At 42.1% G+C, this 17,367-nt stretch overlaps 1 protein-coding gene across 2 annotated transcripts in view; it reads right to left on the bottom strand.

The window, feature by feature from the left end:
- fbxw4 (F-box and WD repeat domain containing 4) overlaps window positions 1-17,367 on the bottom strand; it is a 72,998-nt gene that overhangs the window by 42,639 nt on the left and 12,992 nt on the right. The gene's annotated exons all lie outside the window — the stretch shown is intronic.

Here is a 17,367-nt window from a genome sequence, read left to right as displayed (position 1 = left end):
CAGACTGCATCTTCAGACCTGTCGAGGACTGGGATAAGGAGAACCTTCACCACAGAAACTGTTCCTAAAACCAGACCTGTTAAACCCTGATGCAGTTCCATCTGTAACTGGTGTCCTTCAACAACGTCATCATCATCATTACAGCACAGACTGCAGAAGTGAGCAGCATTTATCCGGTACAGTTACAAACAATCGAATCAAAAGAATCAGCCTATTATTTATCTATAAAAACAAACAACAAACATTGTTTTTGGTCTTTTTCTGACATGATGATGAGGTGTCAGATAAATCCAAGAACCATCTCTGCTGGTAAACCACAGAACACCTGTCTGAGGCCGGCCTGTAATGAGAGGTTTTGTTGTGCACTGTGTTTATGTGCTGCAATAGTGTGTTTTTATGTGTGTTTATGTGTATTTATGAGTGTGTGTATGTGTGCGGGGCATCTGTAAGGTGTGTCTCTGTGGGCCTGTAACACCGTCTGCATGAAGAATGCAGCAGTGTGTAATGAGGGGTTCAGAGGGACTGTGATTATTCCTGCCTCCTGCGGTGCAGCTCCTCGGCTCTGGGGGCCTCAGAAAGCGCCCTGTACTTAGTGTGTGGGAACACACACTCTGCCCCCTTATTGCTGTATTGTTGCAGAAACACTCCTTCCTTCTCTGACTTTAACTAACTGAATTCTTGACTCCTGAGCAGCAGGAATGACTCAGGATAGACGAAGAGGAACACAGGAATTTCAGGCCTTTACTAGTGTTGTACTAGTAGCTGAAAGGGATGAAGCTGGAGGGAGGTGGAGGGACTGCAGTCAGAGTAGGGATGTGATGATTGCATTATTTACTCACAGCATTTAACATGACAATATGAACAATAATGTAATCATAAACATCCTCGACTTTCCAAATGGGACCATGTGTGAAACATGTGATGAGATCAGGAAGGAAAACAAAGTTAACAACATCCGTGTGTTATCGTTGTGTTGCTTTGCTTTCCTTCCGTGTTAGAGTGGGGAAAGTACAGCAGAAGAAGAGTTATTCTCTCCAAATTAACTCGGCTCGGTACCATATGGGATGGGTTGGGACCGCTCCTCGTGTAGGACGAGTTGATTGTGGGACTGCTCGGTACGGTATGAGTCCGTACAAAATGGGTCAATACTGGAGGGGTTGGTCCGCACAGGTAAAAATTATTATAATACAATATATGAAATATAATATAACATATTAACCACATAATTGTTTTAAAATGATATTTTAATATTTAAAATATGTTACGGGTAAAAACCTGAAAGGGTGCATGAATCATCCGATCACAGCCATCCTACTTTGTTGTTATTTTGTTATGTTGGCATTAAAAAAAAATAAAAAATAGATATAGATCAAACTTAACAACCTCTAAGGAGTCTTCATGTGATTTTACACATTTGTAGTGTTGGGAAATTATTTAACACAGAAGAATCCTGATTATTTCTCTGCCCAAAACAATCCTGGTAAAGTCCCTGGTCAGAGAGGATGGGATCAGGCCAGCTGGGTGGCTGCAGCGGCATCACCCTCAACTTATCCGAGGTCAAAGGTCGTCCTCCCCTGGTGTCTCCAAGACTGTGCTGAATCATTCACGCTTTAACCAACAATCATTTTCTCCTTTTAGAAACTTTCAAAGCTACTTTTGGTCCTTGTAACATCTTTGTAGTTAAGGATGAACAATTCTAGACAAAACCAGTGTTTGTCTGAGCTCACATTTTTTTAGGGTAACTTCCCCCTTCACTTCTTCTTTAGCCCACCCCCCTACCTCCATGCTACAGCATACGCAAGCTACATGACGGGATCTCCATATTCTACATCCAACCTTCCCAACTAGAGAAGTGAACTGGCATCAGGTCTGAAGTTACACAGGAAAGAAGATCGGCTGCAGCAGGACACAAAAATGTGATAAAACATTCAGAAAATCTTTCTTTTAACAAGTCAGGTAAACCAGGCAGAAGGAAAGTTTTCCCAGATCTTTTATGTAATAAAACATCACATTATGCCATATCACATGAGTTAATTATTAAGTTTTAACTAGAGATATTTCTGCAGAAGATACAAAAGCAAAGTCAGTTCAACAGTAGAGAACATGACAGTCATGACAAAATGAAGCTTAGATGTTCTGATGCTTCACACCTGCAGCAGGGAGCCAGACTTCAACCTGCTCGGTCTTGTTTAAATGAGAGTCAGTAGGCTGGGCAGCCATTAGCTAACCACCTGTCACACTTCCAACCAGGTATGATGCAGGAACAAGAAAACTAGTCAGAAAGAAGGAAATGGGAAAGAAGAGAGGAGGGAGAATCACTGATCAGTAGAAAAATTTTACCTGCTATCATGCTATAAACATGGCCGCTTCAGTACTGTATCCAGTCCCCTGCTGCAAATGGTGAAGACAAATAAATGAATAAATTATGTTTTAGGTCTTAGCAGGACATCTATGTATGAACGTTACAGCCACTGAAGACCGCAGAGGAAAAATTCAAAGTGACGGGAATTCTTCTTCTAACAATCTTCAGCCCGTCTTCTGTCAGTCTTTTACTCTCATAAATTAGTCCATTTTGAGGACTATACACACACACACACACACACACACACACACATATATGTATAGCTGCAAGTGTCTCTATGGACCTTCCACAATGTCTCTAAATTCGTGGCTAAAATCTATTTTTTTAAATCTATCTTGTCATTAGGTTGGAAACCAGGGACTTTTTCTTGTTGTTTACATAATTTTCCACAAATATCTACATCCCTTAGAAGAAAGTCTGTTTATCCTCTTTTTATAAAGGTTTTATGTTTTTTATTTATTTTAAAACCTAAAAATGGAAATAAAAATGTGGTTCTTCATTAAAATATATATTAAGCTGACTTTTTGAAAAGTCTGGTAACATCTGCGTCTCTAAAGGAGTTTTATTTAGCTGGCTGAGGGAAAAATGGCTCTTTGGATTGGAAAGGCTGCAGACCCCTGCACTAAACACATAAACAGGGTTAGCAGCAGTTTTCTCTTTAAACACCAACAGATAAAATATTTCTTCATATATAAAACCACATATTTATGAGAAGGAAGGATGAAATGTTCAGGATTTACTAACTAAAAGGTAAAAAGTCAGCAGGATGAATTTAAAGCTGTGAAGCTGCTTCCTTCTAAACACAGAAGGAACAATATGTGATGAATATCAGCATCAGGTGAACAGACAGAAAGCAGGATGAGAATCTCACAGCTTCTAGATGGTGAAGAGAGAGAAATATTCACAATATGCACAATAACTTCCATCCATGCACCTTCACTGCTTCATTATCCACATTTCTGGATATAAATTCTCTAAACTTTCATTCTTAGCTTGACTGTTTAGCTTCACCTCTGCACCTGCAGCCTCCACTACCGGGAGTTAAGGGTTAACATCTGGTTTCCGGGTGTAGCGTCAGGTCTGTAGACAGGGGCGTGGCCTGGGCATTCCCGACTCTAATCCCGAACATTTCACACCAAGCCCAGAATATTTTTTTCACCCCAGAAGGAAAAGTTTACATTCCCTCAGCCGCCTTATGACATTAAAGAAGATGGTAGTTTGGTAATTTCCTGGCTTCTGTGAATGCAGCACAGGTACAACAATATGACCAATCACAGAGGAATTCTATGGAAGCGGGAATCCTCCGTGTTGGCAAACAGCCCAGCGTTTTATCCCTAATCTGAACTCTGGAGTTACTTTGAGTGGTCATCAGCAGAGGTCAAATATGGACATCAGAGGGTTTTTTATTTGAAGAAGAGAGACACTCTTCATTTGTGGAAGACTCTGGGCCAACGCATGAAACAGGTAAATCACAAATAATTTAAACGCTGTCTTAAAAACAAAATGAACATTAGGCAGATCATTCGTGACAGTACTTGGTACTTCGAAGGCTAAGCTAGCTGTACTAAACCGTTAGCCCTGCCCTTTTCTGTTCTACACATTTACATTAAATCCAATGGTGAAGTCTACGTGGTTCACTGGTTTACCCGCTGCTGTGTGTGTGTGTGTGTGTGTGTGTGTGTTTGTATGTGTGCATGTGTTTGTGTTGTAGTAGATGAAAACGGCTTTCCCATTAGTGTTGGAGGTTTGGTTTCTAGATGCTGCTTAGTTAAAATATAGATAGAAAACGAACAGCTTTATTAAAATGTTATTTACCGATGTTTTTCTTTACCTTCAGGTCACTGGCTGGTCAAGGGTTAAAGTCCAGCTGTTAAAGAGTGTTTTACATTATATTTTGCTCACAGTAGATTTATAATTGGAATATAAAACCAGTCTTTCATGATCTCACCTTTGTGTGGGTGTTTACATTTTGTATTATTGAGGTTAGTGGTTCTTGTATGTGTGTGTTGCTCAAGGTCTTCCTGGGAAGGAAAAATCAGAGTTTACCACTAGTTTAAACTCGGCTATACTACTGAAAAAGTAGTAATGGTAAAGATGGAAAACAGCAAGTAAAAGAAGGAAAGAAGGGAAACGATGGAAGGAAAACAAGTGATGAAACCTGTTGTTGTTTCAGAAGATGTGCACTAAAGAGCAGGTTGTGGAGATAAACAGCAGATGTCTGAAAAAATAAAAGTTTAATACTGAATTTAGAGATCTTGTTTACATGGTCACGTTTAAGCTTGAAAATAAATAGCACATATTGCAGTATTTGGCTTTGAACAAGGTGACACAATGCGCAAAAAAAGCTTAAATAAAAAGCTGTTTTTACTGTGTTGGTTCACAGATATTTCTCTATGACGGTGTGGGCTCAGCCCCCAATGTTCCCAAGTCCAGGAAACGCCCCTGTCGGTAGATGTAACTATAAACACAGAAAGTCCAAAATCTCAGCTACCAGCTCAGTAAAACCATTTCTATCACCAACAAACACAGTTAAGACAACAATAGTTAAAAGACCAGGTACACAAAGTCTGAAAAATACATAAACACAGATGATGTTTCCCCATGAACATGAACAAACGGCTCCTCTACTGAAAGCTCACATCTCACAGATTCCACAGCTGGAAGTTTCATCTCGCTATGACCAAGGCCTGAAAGAAGAACTTGAGAAGGCCTGGAAAGTGAAGGCAACAGTGGTGCCCGTTCATGTATTTCTCCAGTTCCTCATGTTCCTTTTTCCTGATGTTACAATCGCTTGGTATTGCGATGTCAACCACAACGGCTTTCCTCTGCTGTTTGTCCATCACCACAATGTCCGGCTGGTTTGCCATCACCATTTTGTCGATCTGGATCTGGAAGTCCCACAGGATCTTAGCTCGGTTATTCTCTACCACCTTCGGAGGTGTTTCCCACCTTGACCTCGGGGCTTCCAGTCTGTACTCCGCACAGATGTTCCTGTACACTATACCAGACACTTGGTTATGACGCTCCTTGTAGGCTTTCCCTGCCAGCATCTTACACCCAGCAGTTATGTGCTGGATTGTCTCAGTGGCCTCTGCACAGTCTACACCTGGGGTCTTGTCTTGTATGGTAGATCTGGGCCTCTGTTGCTCTGGTGCTGAAGGCCTGCACCTGTGCAGCTATGATCAGTGCCTCTGTGCTGTCTTTCAGTCCAGCCCTTTCAAGCCATTGGTAGGATTTCTCGATATCAGCCACTTCAGTTATCTGTTGGTGGTACATGGAGGGGCTTTTCCTCCCATGATGGTTCCTCCATCACCACATGATCTGTTTTCCGCTGCCTGAGACATTCACCGAGCACTTTGTCCGTTGAGGCCATCTTCCTGATGTATTCCAGGATGTTGGATGTTTCATCCTGGATTGTGGTTCTGACCCTCACTAGTCCTCTGCTCCTTCCTTGCGCTTAGTGTACAGTCTCAGGGTGCTGGATTTGGGGTGGAACCCTCCATGCATGGTCAGGAGCTTTCGTGTTTTCACATCTGTGGTCTGAATCTCTTCCCGCAGGGTATCTGATGACTGGCAGGGCATAGCTGTTAATTGCTGTAGATTCTGGTTGTGTGGATCAGTGAGTCAGTGTCTCGCTCGCTCTTGGCGTACAGCTTCATGTCATCCATGTAGAGGAGGTGACTGATGGTGGACCCATTCCTGAGTCGTATTCATAGCCGGTCTTGGTGATTATTTGGCTGAGGGGGTTCAGACCTATGCAGAACAGCACAGGGGACAGGGCATCTCCTTGGTATATGCCACATTTGATGGACACTTGTGCAATTGGCTTGCAGTTGGCCTCAAGGGTGGTCTTCCACTGCCGCATTGAGTTTGCAATGAAGGCTCTTAGAGTCCTGTTGATGTTATACATCTCCAAGCATTCCATGATCCATGTGTGTGGTATTGAGTCATAGGCTTTCTTGTAATCAATCCAGGCATATATATATATATATATATATATATATATATATATATATATATATATATATATATAAAATACATGTATAAAAATATGTATAAAATACATCAGAAATTTTTTTTTTTAGTGGGTAATCTTTGCAGTGTGGAACCAAACCCGAAACTAAAGCTAATGTACATTGCTAAAACAGTGTGAGAACCGAATTTTCTCTGGACTTCTGCTAAATCTGTGATTACATGTTGCTGCTCATAACTGAATAACATTTTTGAAGGTTAGGATGACTTTCATGGTTTTTAGAACATTAGATGTCTCTGGTCAATCTGGTGTAACTAGTCTGCAGCTGTTTCTATGATGGTCTCTGTTAGTTTAAGCTTTATTTAGAGATCAGTTGTAGCTGCAAGTCATTTCTGGTTGAGGATCACAAGCAGTGCACAAGATATAGCAAATCCTTGCTGGATTATGAGAAGTCTTTGTGAGCATGAAGCGCACCAGACGCTGCTGTCAGACACAGAGGTACGCTAGTAGTGTGTTCAATCACTGGCTAATTTAAAGCTAAAACTATTTTTCCTGCAGCGTCTTTAAACACTGATTTGTGCTCCCATAAGAAAAAAAACTGAATGGAAAATAATTCATATCCAGCTGATGTTGACCAATACATATAAAGGAAACATCTGTTTGAACAAACTCACTCAACTTTAAGCAGATTCAGTGACAAAGCAATATTTCTGTGGAAAAGTTAACAAAAGGCTTTGGATTATAAGAGGTCACCCAGTTAACCCCAGGCTGGCCCAACAAGGTTTACCCCATTCAGCACTACATACCTGTCAAAGACTTGAAACAAAACACAAGGCTTCAGAAACAGCACACCATCATCTCATCCAGAAAGGAGGTATCCAGGCTACGTTGGATTGTAGGTTTCTGTCACAGGAAAATTTGACTAATTGTGACTAATTGTTTTACAAAGGCGTATATATACATCTTTGGAGATCCTTCATCCATGTATATATATATATATATATATATGTATATATATATATATATCTGGGAACTACTGCCCCAAGGCACAAATAAAAACAGCCAAAAACTGTTTAACATGATGAGGTTTGAAGTTAAAGAACCTGAAGCAATATGCAAACAACTCTGATCAGCAGCATCAACAGTAATTTACTCAGTAACACAGGAACACAGTGGCCATGGAAAAGTAACAACAATCCATGGCTCAGATCATCCTTTACGGTGCTAAACCTGCTGCATACATACCTTAGATCACTGTTAGAGCCAGTAGCTTGATGTAAACCTCAGCTAATTTAATTGTCTTATTATAGCTGATAACTTGTTTATTAAAAAAAATGCAACTGTGTATCCTTGATGAATGAATATCCACTTTATCTATTTTTGATGAAAGAACTGCAAAATAAAGCAAAACAAATATAATATATAAATAGTCCTATTTATGCATTATGACATTATCAGCTGCAGTTATTACGTTTTCTGAGTATTTTAATGCTAGGCCAGTGATGTGACAACCAGCTCATTAAACTTAATACATTACTGGCAAAATGTTATTACATTACTAGCTCAGAACTTTATTGTATTATTGGTAATTCATTATGTTATTGGCTTTATTACATTCAGAATGGCCAGAATTATTACATTATTGGCCATTATTGCATTATCAGTTGATACAAGGTGATGTTGGTCTTCCTGAAGCAGGTACATGATGTTCTCATCAACACCAACCCCTGAACAGTAAGCAAAATGCAGCAGGTCCTTCGAAAGGGCTTAATTTGGTTTTACTGAACTAGGACTTTAGTGACTTTAGTGAAGTGGGATGCTGAGATTAGTATATGAGGGTGGATAGGGGAAATTGTATTTTTACAGAAACACCATACCATACCGAGGATGAAGAGGTGCTCCCTGGCTAAAAGCTGTTATGGCTGGTGGGCTCTTTTTCTTGTCCTCTCCACCCCAACCAATTGAGGCAGATTGCCACTCTCCCTAATCCGGGTTCTGCCAGAGGTTTATCCTTCCAGTTAAATCAGGAAATAGCTCAAGGCTCACTGATGATATTGTCATCTCATAGGAAGACCATGTTAATATTAAAGTGCAAGAAAGAAACTGCAGCATTTCCAAACATTTGTTTTTATTTAAATTAATAACAGCTCTAACATATTTAACAAAATCAAATGCAAACAGCAGTCCATGTATTATTATGTATAATTGTACTGAACATTTAGTGCAGGTCATTTTTCCTCTCTGTGACACTAAATAAAAATGGATAAATTGGCAAAAATCTTGCACTAAAATAAATAAATAAATAAATAAAAAAAATCCCGAGCTCCCATGTAGCATTTTACCAGAGACCTGACAGTGTTTCTCCTCACAAACTTCAGCTGCATCTGGCCTCATAGAGCTCACAGTTGAAACCCTGAGTCCAGCTTCAAGATGGTTATCACTCAGTCTGGATCTGTACTTACATTTATTAAAGTTCATAGTGAAGAAAAGCTTCTCACAGAGATATGTGCTTCCAAAAAGGCACATCACAAGACTAAACACTTTTGACAGTTCTGAATAAGATGGAGGCAATTCCCTCAGAAATTGTGCAGTCATGTCTGCTTTACCCTGTATTTCTCTGAACTTAGTCTTTAGCAGCTGCTATGTCCACCAAGAATGCAAGGTCCATTATCCACATCAAATTTAGTAACATCTATTTTGCCATCTTCCATAAATTTTTTCACCTCTGCTCTTAACTCAAAAAATGTCTTCAGGACATGTCCCCTGCTTAGCCAGCGCACCTCAGTGGAATAAAGTACTGTATACCACCATATGCTGCCTCAATTTCTTCTAAAAACTGGAACTGGCGGTGCTGTAAGCTCCTGGATCTGATGTCATGTATACATTCAACACCACAGACATGACATATTCATATTTCAGACATTTTCTGCACAGTGCCTGTTTGTGTATGATACAGTGCAAAACAACCACTGGGTCTGTGTTTTCCTTCTCCAACTTTCTTTGTACCAGCACAACCAGCCCGTGTTTTTTACCGCTCATGCACGGGGCTCCATTGGTGGTGATGCCAACCAGTCTGTTCCACGGCAAAGGTCCACATTCCCGTGCGTTACACAGCTGCAGAAACATATCCATGGTGTGGATGCTGTGGTGCGCCCATGCATCAGACACACTCAGTAACTCTTCTGTTACTTCCTACTGCTTCACTGATACCTCTATATAAGAATGGCTAGCTGAGCACTGTCTGTTATGTCTGTGGTCTCATCAAGCGCCACAGAGTATGCAGTGAAAGTTTGGGCTTTCTCATATAACTGTTAATAAATGTCATTCGATAAGTCGCTAATGCACTCTGCCACCATGTTTGCAAGTTGAGAGAGATTATTGAACAACTTTCTCTTCTCCAAACACAAGACCTCAGCAACTTGCAGGATGCAGTTTTTCAGAAAATGTCCTTCAGGCTTTCCTGCTTTGGCTAATAACTCACCAACCACATAACTTGCTTCAACAGAAGCATCAACGTCCTTCTTGGCCTTATGGAAACGACTTTGCTGAGAAGTTAAAACTCAGTGTAGCTGTGTGGCTCTTTTATTCCTCTCGTCTCCTGCATATTTCTTATACGGCTCCCCATGTTTAGTCGAGTAATAGTATTTGAGATTGTATTCCTTTCAAAATGCCTACACTTTCGCTTGCATATTAGGCATGTTGGACTTCCATTGAATTCTATAAAAAAACTGTGTTGTCCATTGTTCTTGAAATATTCTGTGTTCACTGTCCACCTTTCTTTTCTGCTTGGGAAGAGACATATTTGTTGTCTGCTGCTTGTATGAATACTTTTAGGACATTAGTGGAGAAGAAAAGAAAGAGAGATAGGGGCAGAGCAAAAGATAAGAGTCAACACTGGACTGACTTTTTCTGGCTGAAGAGATCTCACAGAAGAGATGTAATAATAGATGCAATTAACCATTGTTAGGGTGGTCACAGTGAGAAAATCTGTCAAAGTTCAATAGTTGAACTTTAAAGCAACAAAACAAACTGATCCAGAAGTCCTGGTTCTGTTCTGAGGACTGATCTGGAGCTCCAGTAGCTGATTGTCTAGAGAAGAATTCTGCACAAGCTGCTGAACATGATGGATGATTCTTCACATCCCTGTCATGAGGTCCTTTCCATTTCCTTCTCAGAGTGGAAGAAACTCAGGCAAGCGAAAGACATAAAATGCTTGTTATGTTTATTTGCTCACCTTCTGTGACAATAAGTAATTAACAGGGTTCACCAAGACCCGAGTCCAGTCCAGTTTACACAGATGCTGAGCGGTTGTTACCTCCTTGGTGTCCATCCCAGCACTGCCCACATCACAGTGAGGATCCCTCTTTTTATACTATAAGTCCCCCCCCCCCTCCACTAGGCTCAGTACCCACATGAAAAAAATATACAAAAACAAGTGAAACCCCCCCCTTAAAAAAACAACATATCTTTGCAAAGGTGTAATTCTGAATTAACTTAATTAACTTAAAATCATTTTCATTCTCCCTACAGGAATACACCTTTGCCAACATTTAATTCCTCTAATTAATGCCAACACAAAACACCTTGATCCAAGTCACATGATCAAGGAACATGATTAAGGTCTTGCTGTTTAAGAACAGCAAAATCCTTCTGCTCGGTTTTGCCAAACCATGCAGAACGCGGCTTACGATCCACACCCCGCAACAACTGGTGAGTGTGTGCGTGAAATGTCTGCCTAAATCAGGTGAGAGCCACCAAGTGTGCACCCTTGGCTATGCTACTCATACAGAAAAGGGGTGATGAAAATATAAAAAGGAATAATGATGTCCATTTCTAACAACGACAGAGGGAGAGAGAAAAAGCGACGTGTGTGTATGTATGTTTGCACGGATGTGTGGCGCTCGTGTGCATGTGCTGACCAGACGGAGCGGTGGCGCTAAACCTAGAGAGGAAATCCGCCACTACATTGGTTTCACCTGAACGATGACAGACCACAAATCTGAAAGGCTGGAGTGACAGGTACCATCGGGTGAGCCGGCTGTTGTGGTCTTTCATGGAGTTGATCCAAGTGAGGGCCCTGTGATCCGTTTCCAAATCAAACTCCCGTCTGAGCAAATAGTACCTCAGGCTCTCAAGTGCCCTCTTAATGGCCAGGCCTTCTTTCTCCACGGTAGAATACCTTGTCTCGCGGGGCTGTAGTTTTCGACTGAGGTACAATATTGGCTGTTCTGCTCCAGGCTCTGCCAACTGCTGAGGCAGCCACCTGCACCAGAAAGTGTTTACTGAAGTCTGGACTTTTCAGAACAGGATAGGAACACAGGTAATTTTTCAGTGTCTGGAAAGCTGCTTAACAGTCCTCTGACCAGGTTATGGGCTTTTTATGTGCCTTACTGGTTAGTGCTGTGAGAGAGGCAGCAATGGTTGCAAACTGGGGCACAAACCTGCGGTACCAGCCAGTTAATCCAAGGAAAGACCATACCTCTTTGGTACGCGGGCAGGGGCAGTTCTGAATCGCCTCCACTTTTCCCACTTGGGGTCGCACTTCTCCACCTCCGAATAGGTCTCCCAGGTACCGTGTTTCCTGCTGTCCCCACTCACGCTTTGCTGTAGTCAATGTCAGTCCAGCTTTCTGAATTTTTCCCAGAACCAGTGATAAATGTTGGACATGCTCCTCCCATGTATTGCTGAAGACCACAACATCATCCAGATAAGCTGCACTGCAAAAGTTACAGCCTTGGAGAACCCGGTCCATCAACCTCTGGAAGGTGGCTGGAGCATCGTGTAGTCCAAACAGCATCACCGTGAACTGATATAGCCCTGTTGGTGTTTGGAATGCGGTGTACAACCGGCATGTCTTTTCCAGCAGCACCTGCCAGTACCCTTTGCATAGGTCCAGAGTGGAAATGTACTTGGCCGCTCCAATCTTTTCCAGCAACTCATCGATTCTTGGCATGGGATAGGCATCAAATTCGGGGACTAAATTGAGCTTTCTAAAATCGATACAAATGCAAAGAGACCCATCCTTCTTGAAGATGATAACTATTGGACTGGACCACTTGGAAGTAGAGGGCTCAATCACTCCAAGCTTTAGCATTTCTTCCACCTCCTGCTGGAGTTTCCACACCAGGTGTTGTGGAACACGATAGGGCCGTTGGCAAATAGGGCGTCCGTCTTTAAGGCGGATCAGGTGTTCGACCAAGGTGGTTTTCCCTGGGTTGGCAGCAAATATTGGTGAAACTGCCTGAAAGACCTGGCGGAGCTGTGCGGCCTGCACTGATGCAAGATGGTTCAGTTCAGGAATAATCTTGGTGTGTGGGACTTCGGGTCCAATCTTGTCCTCCACTCCGGTGTCCACCCTCGTCACCACCAGTGCCTTCACCGGAACCCGAGATGGACTCTCCTTCCACTCCTTCAAAAGATTGATGTGGTAAGTCTGTTTTGGTTTTTTCTTGTCTGGGTGATGAACCTCACATGTGACGGGACCCATCTTCCACTAATGGTGTGTGGCCCCTGCCATTTTACCAGGAGTTTACTATGGGAAGAAGGAAGAAGCAACAGGACCTTTTGGCCAGGCTGAAATTCTCTGTGACGAGCCTGTTAGTCATAGCAGGTTTTTTGACGTCGCTGGGCCTCCCGCAGGTTGACCTCGGCCTCCTCGTGGAATTTTTGAAACATTCTACACAAGACAGTGAGGAGACAGCGTGTTCAGTCAGAGGCTTATTCATGTTTACTGGAACACAGAAAGGTTTGAGTCATTCCTGCCAGCAGAATGACTTTTCAACACTGCTAAATTATCTCTAGAAACTAAGCGTAACATAGAGCCTCTGGAGTGTTGCATAAACACTTAACTAACAGGTTGTTGCTACTTGGCTATAATAAAGAGTCCAAAATGATTGTGCTTTATGTGATTTAAAGCAGCTCTCCTGCAACTTTTTCTTTTTAACATCTCAATTTAGATCCTGGATGATTGGGTACTTCTTTTGGTCGGAGATCAACAGTGCCCTTATCTTTTTATTTTGTTAATATTATTCTTGTCATTACTGTGAGCTTAAATTTGCTTTTGTTCATATTTTTATGATTATTTTTTGGTTGTATTGTGTTGGCCTGTCAAGGGACTAAATATGAAAATGAGCCTTGCTTTAATCTTACAATTTACATTTATATTTTCATCAATATGCATTGTCCCTGTTTAAAAATAAACTCATCTGGATCTACATCTGGATGTAACTGATGTTGCTTTTCATCAGGAAGTTTACACAGTACCAAGATGCATCAATGATAGACGATAGACAGGTTAAATTCTACTATACACATGTAATCAATAACAAAAGTAACCATCAGAAAAGCTGATGGAAGTTTAAGCCAGTCCTTTACCCACCGCTACACAAGTTTAGCTATAGTTTAGGCCTTCATATGGTCTGTGACTTGAACCAGATGTCTTAGATTTAACAAAAGAAGAACAACAAGAGTTTTAATTAACCAGACCGCTGGTCAATGACAGGTAAGGGGCAAGTTTCCTTTATGAAGAGGCAACGGGCTGAAGCACAGTCCACTATTTCAGCCATCAAATAGGAGAATTAATGATGTGGAAAATCTGCCTGTTCCTCTCAGATCTTAGAGATTCACTGAGGCCTGAACTGGACCAACAGGTCAACATGCAAAGTTGCCACTATTCTGGATGTTTTATTAGCTCGAGTATAAGTTTCTATGTCAGACTGAAATCCAGTACTTAAGGATGAAAGAGGTTTATTTTTTAAGCTCTTAAACACAAACTTCATTTCTAAAATACTGGAAAATGACCAAAATCAGACAAGCAAAGTGGCTCAAGTTAAAGATAACAACAGTCATTACTTACTACACATTAGGTAAATTCAGTTTTCTGTGAGATGTCAGAATTAACCTAAAATCCCCTATAACCTGTACAGGTGAACTTCTTATTACTGCATTCCTGATCACACGAGGTTAAACATGCATGTATATAGAGATGGAGCATATAACAGGTAGGTAGACCCTGTAGCCCTGGAGTTTATGAAGCAGATAACACAGTAAGAAAAAATGAACACCAATGCAGATGAAGATATTGTGCTGCTACACTACCTGGTGAGAAACCGTTTAGGTTATCAGATCAGATCAGATCAGATCAGAAATACTTTATTAATCCCTTTGCAGGGAAATTCATGTTTTCGGTACAACCCGTCCAAGACTAGACAAAAACATAAACACATAACACATACAGGAACAGGCAGACCGACGGAGCAGCCGTTTCCACAGCGCTCCTTGTCCAGACGTGCCGTTGGCCCCGGTGGCGGTCGTCATGTCGGAGGCAGACGTACCGTTGGCCCCGGTGGCGGTCGTCATGTCGGAGGCAGACGTACCGTTGGCGCCGGTGGCGGTCGTCATGTCGGAGGCAGACGTACCGTTGGCCCCGGTGGCGGTCGTCATGTCGGAGGCAGACGTGTCGTTGGCCCCGGTGGCGGTCGTCATGACGGAGGCAGACGTACCGTTGGCCCCGGTGGCGGTCGTCATGTCGGAGGCAGACGTACCGTTGGCCCCGGTGGCGGTCGTCATGTCGGAGGCAGACGTGCCGTTGGCCCCGGTGGCGGTCGTCATGTCGGAGGCAGACGTGCCGTTGGCCCCGGTGGCGGTCGTCATGACGGAGGCAGACGTGCCGTTGGCCCCGGTGGCGGTCGTCATGTCGGAGGCAGACGTGCCGTTGGCCCCGGTGGCGGTCGTCATGTCGGAGGCAGACGTGCCGTAGACACGTTATGACAATGATACAAAGACGTCTTTTTCTGTAAGCAAGGTCGCAGCACTACAAGCTAACACCACTGGTCTCTACAACCACCGGTACAAAATTACAATCAAGGGAGAGGAAACTGGTGCTGAAAATATATTTTAAAACACTGAGTTCAAAGATGAATGAGCTGACTCCAAGGCAGAGAGATGAGACCCAAACAAGATCTTTTTCCACCATCTTTATTCACTCACACAACATCTGCAGCCGTTGACACAGTCAGACAGGTAACCACCTCTGTTACAGGGATTGTCATTGGTCCTGTCCTTTTTGCTGGTATCCCCTCTTGGGTTAAACAGTTGTAGACATAAAGACTCTGAGTCCAGTAACAGCCTCTGGTCAGTCCATCCTGACTATATGGAGCAGATTCACTATCAGGCATTGTTTATTCTTGGCTTCCCAGCAGTTACCTTTAGTCTGACAACAGCATCTACAAAACAACTCCATCAGATCCATGTTTCTCCACCACAAAACCACATCAGTCAGCAGCAGTCAGAAAATACACAAACATCAAGATATAAGATAATACATGGTTCAAGTAGCCTTTAGATTCTCAGCAGCATAAAGATGTAAATCCCTAAAGACATGTCTCCAATCAACACAACCAGAGATAACCACCTCCACCACTCTCACTGTATACATCAGCAGTTAGTCTCCACCAACACCATCAGATGGTCATCTGTTCTTGGTCACAAGAAACATCTGGTCAAACCGAACTCTGGATCCATACGCTGCATGGAAAGCCTACAGATGGCCTTCAGCAGCTAATGGATGTGTTTAGTTTACAGTTAACACAACACAAAGTACTGTTAGCTTCTTTAGCTGATAATGTTTTCACAGCTCACCACGGAGTGTGAGCTAGTGAAGGCTGCTGGGACATGCTAACATCTGTTCATGAACAGAGCCAAGCAACTACCTCACTACACTGAACCCAAACAGATCATAAGAAAGATAAAGTCCTGCTATGTGAAGACAGCAGCCAACATGAAGACCTGAATGTGAACCAAGCTCAGCTCGGTGTGCTGGTGAGGGAAGCCCAAAGAGCTGTGGTGTTTCCAATCATCCGCCTCGTTGTTGGAGCAGCAGGTGTTGGGGAGGATATGTTACACTTCTCTGCATCTGTCTGTGTCCATGCATGGTTGAGGAATCAAAAGGAAATCTGCACCACATTAAGGTTGCAGTAATTAAACCCTTGCTTAAAAAATCCTGTCCTTGACTCAGGAGTTCAAGGTAAATAAAACCCAATATGTCTGAAGTCCACTTTGTGACCATATGGACAGATTAAATCTGTTTGGATCCACAGAAACCAGAACTGGGATTACATGTTTGGAGATTTTGTAGATCCATTGTCATCTGGAAGCTGTAATGCAAATGTAAATATGTTCACAAATAAGGACAATAAATAAAATAAATGAAAATTAAAATATATATATATATATTATCTCTCTCATATATGTATGTATGTATATAAATATATATATATATATACACACACACACACACACACACACTAAGGCTGTCGTGATTAACCACAATTATGTCTGAGATTTGTCCATTCTTACTGCAAGCCAATGCTACAAATATTTAGTGTTAACTGACCTTCTCTTGGCTAAACATTTGATGTCTGAGAGTCAGTACATCTATATGCCGTTCTGCATCACCATGTTCTAGATCAAATTCAGAATTCATTCAGCATCATCTCACCAACCACCTACACATGATCACATAGTGATGAAATCTGTCATAAACCACCAGATGTTGACAAATGAAGTTAAACAGCTGATACTGAGAAAGAAACTCTGATAAAACTGATGATCTGGCTAAAAACATAAAGGTCTCATTTGTGCCCCCCTTTTCCTGGCAGTGATCCTGCTTGGCCCCCCTTCAGAACTTTTCTAGACCCCCCCTGCATAGCTGAAGTATAAATTCTTTCTACCACCTGTGTTAGAGAAGGGTCATGCCCTCAAGAAAAAAAAAAAAAAAAAAAAAAAAAAAGTGAAGGGTCATGCCAAAAACAATACTTTGGGGTAAATATGTGCTGGTATGAACCATGAACCGCTAGTTTCCCTCTCACCTGAACGATAAACAATCTCTACAAGAGACATAAAAGCCAAACAGCTGATCACCATCACACATCATGATTCACAGAACCACAGGAGAGAGAGATACAGAGAAGACCAGAGAGCCACTAAACCAGCCGCGTTTTGAACAACCCGAAAAAAGAAAAAGAGAATACGG

Source organism: Melanotaenia boesemani, chromosome 16 (assembly GCF_017639745.1).
Source record: "Melanotaenia boesemani isolate fMelBoe1 chromosome 16, fMelBoe1.pri, whole genome shotgun sequence".
Classification (NCBI taxonomy): domain Eukaryota; kingdom Metazoa; phylum Chordata; class Actinopteri; order Atheriniformes; family Melanotaeniidae; genus Melanotaenia; species Melanotaenia boesemani.
The sequence above is the reverse complement of the archived record's forward strand: the minus strand, read 5'-3'. Positions and strand labels throughout refer to the sequence as shown.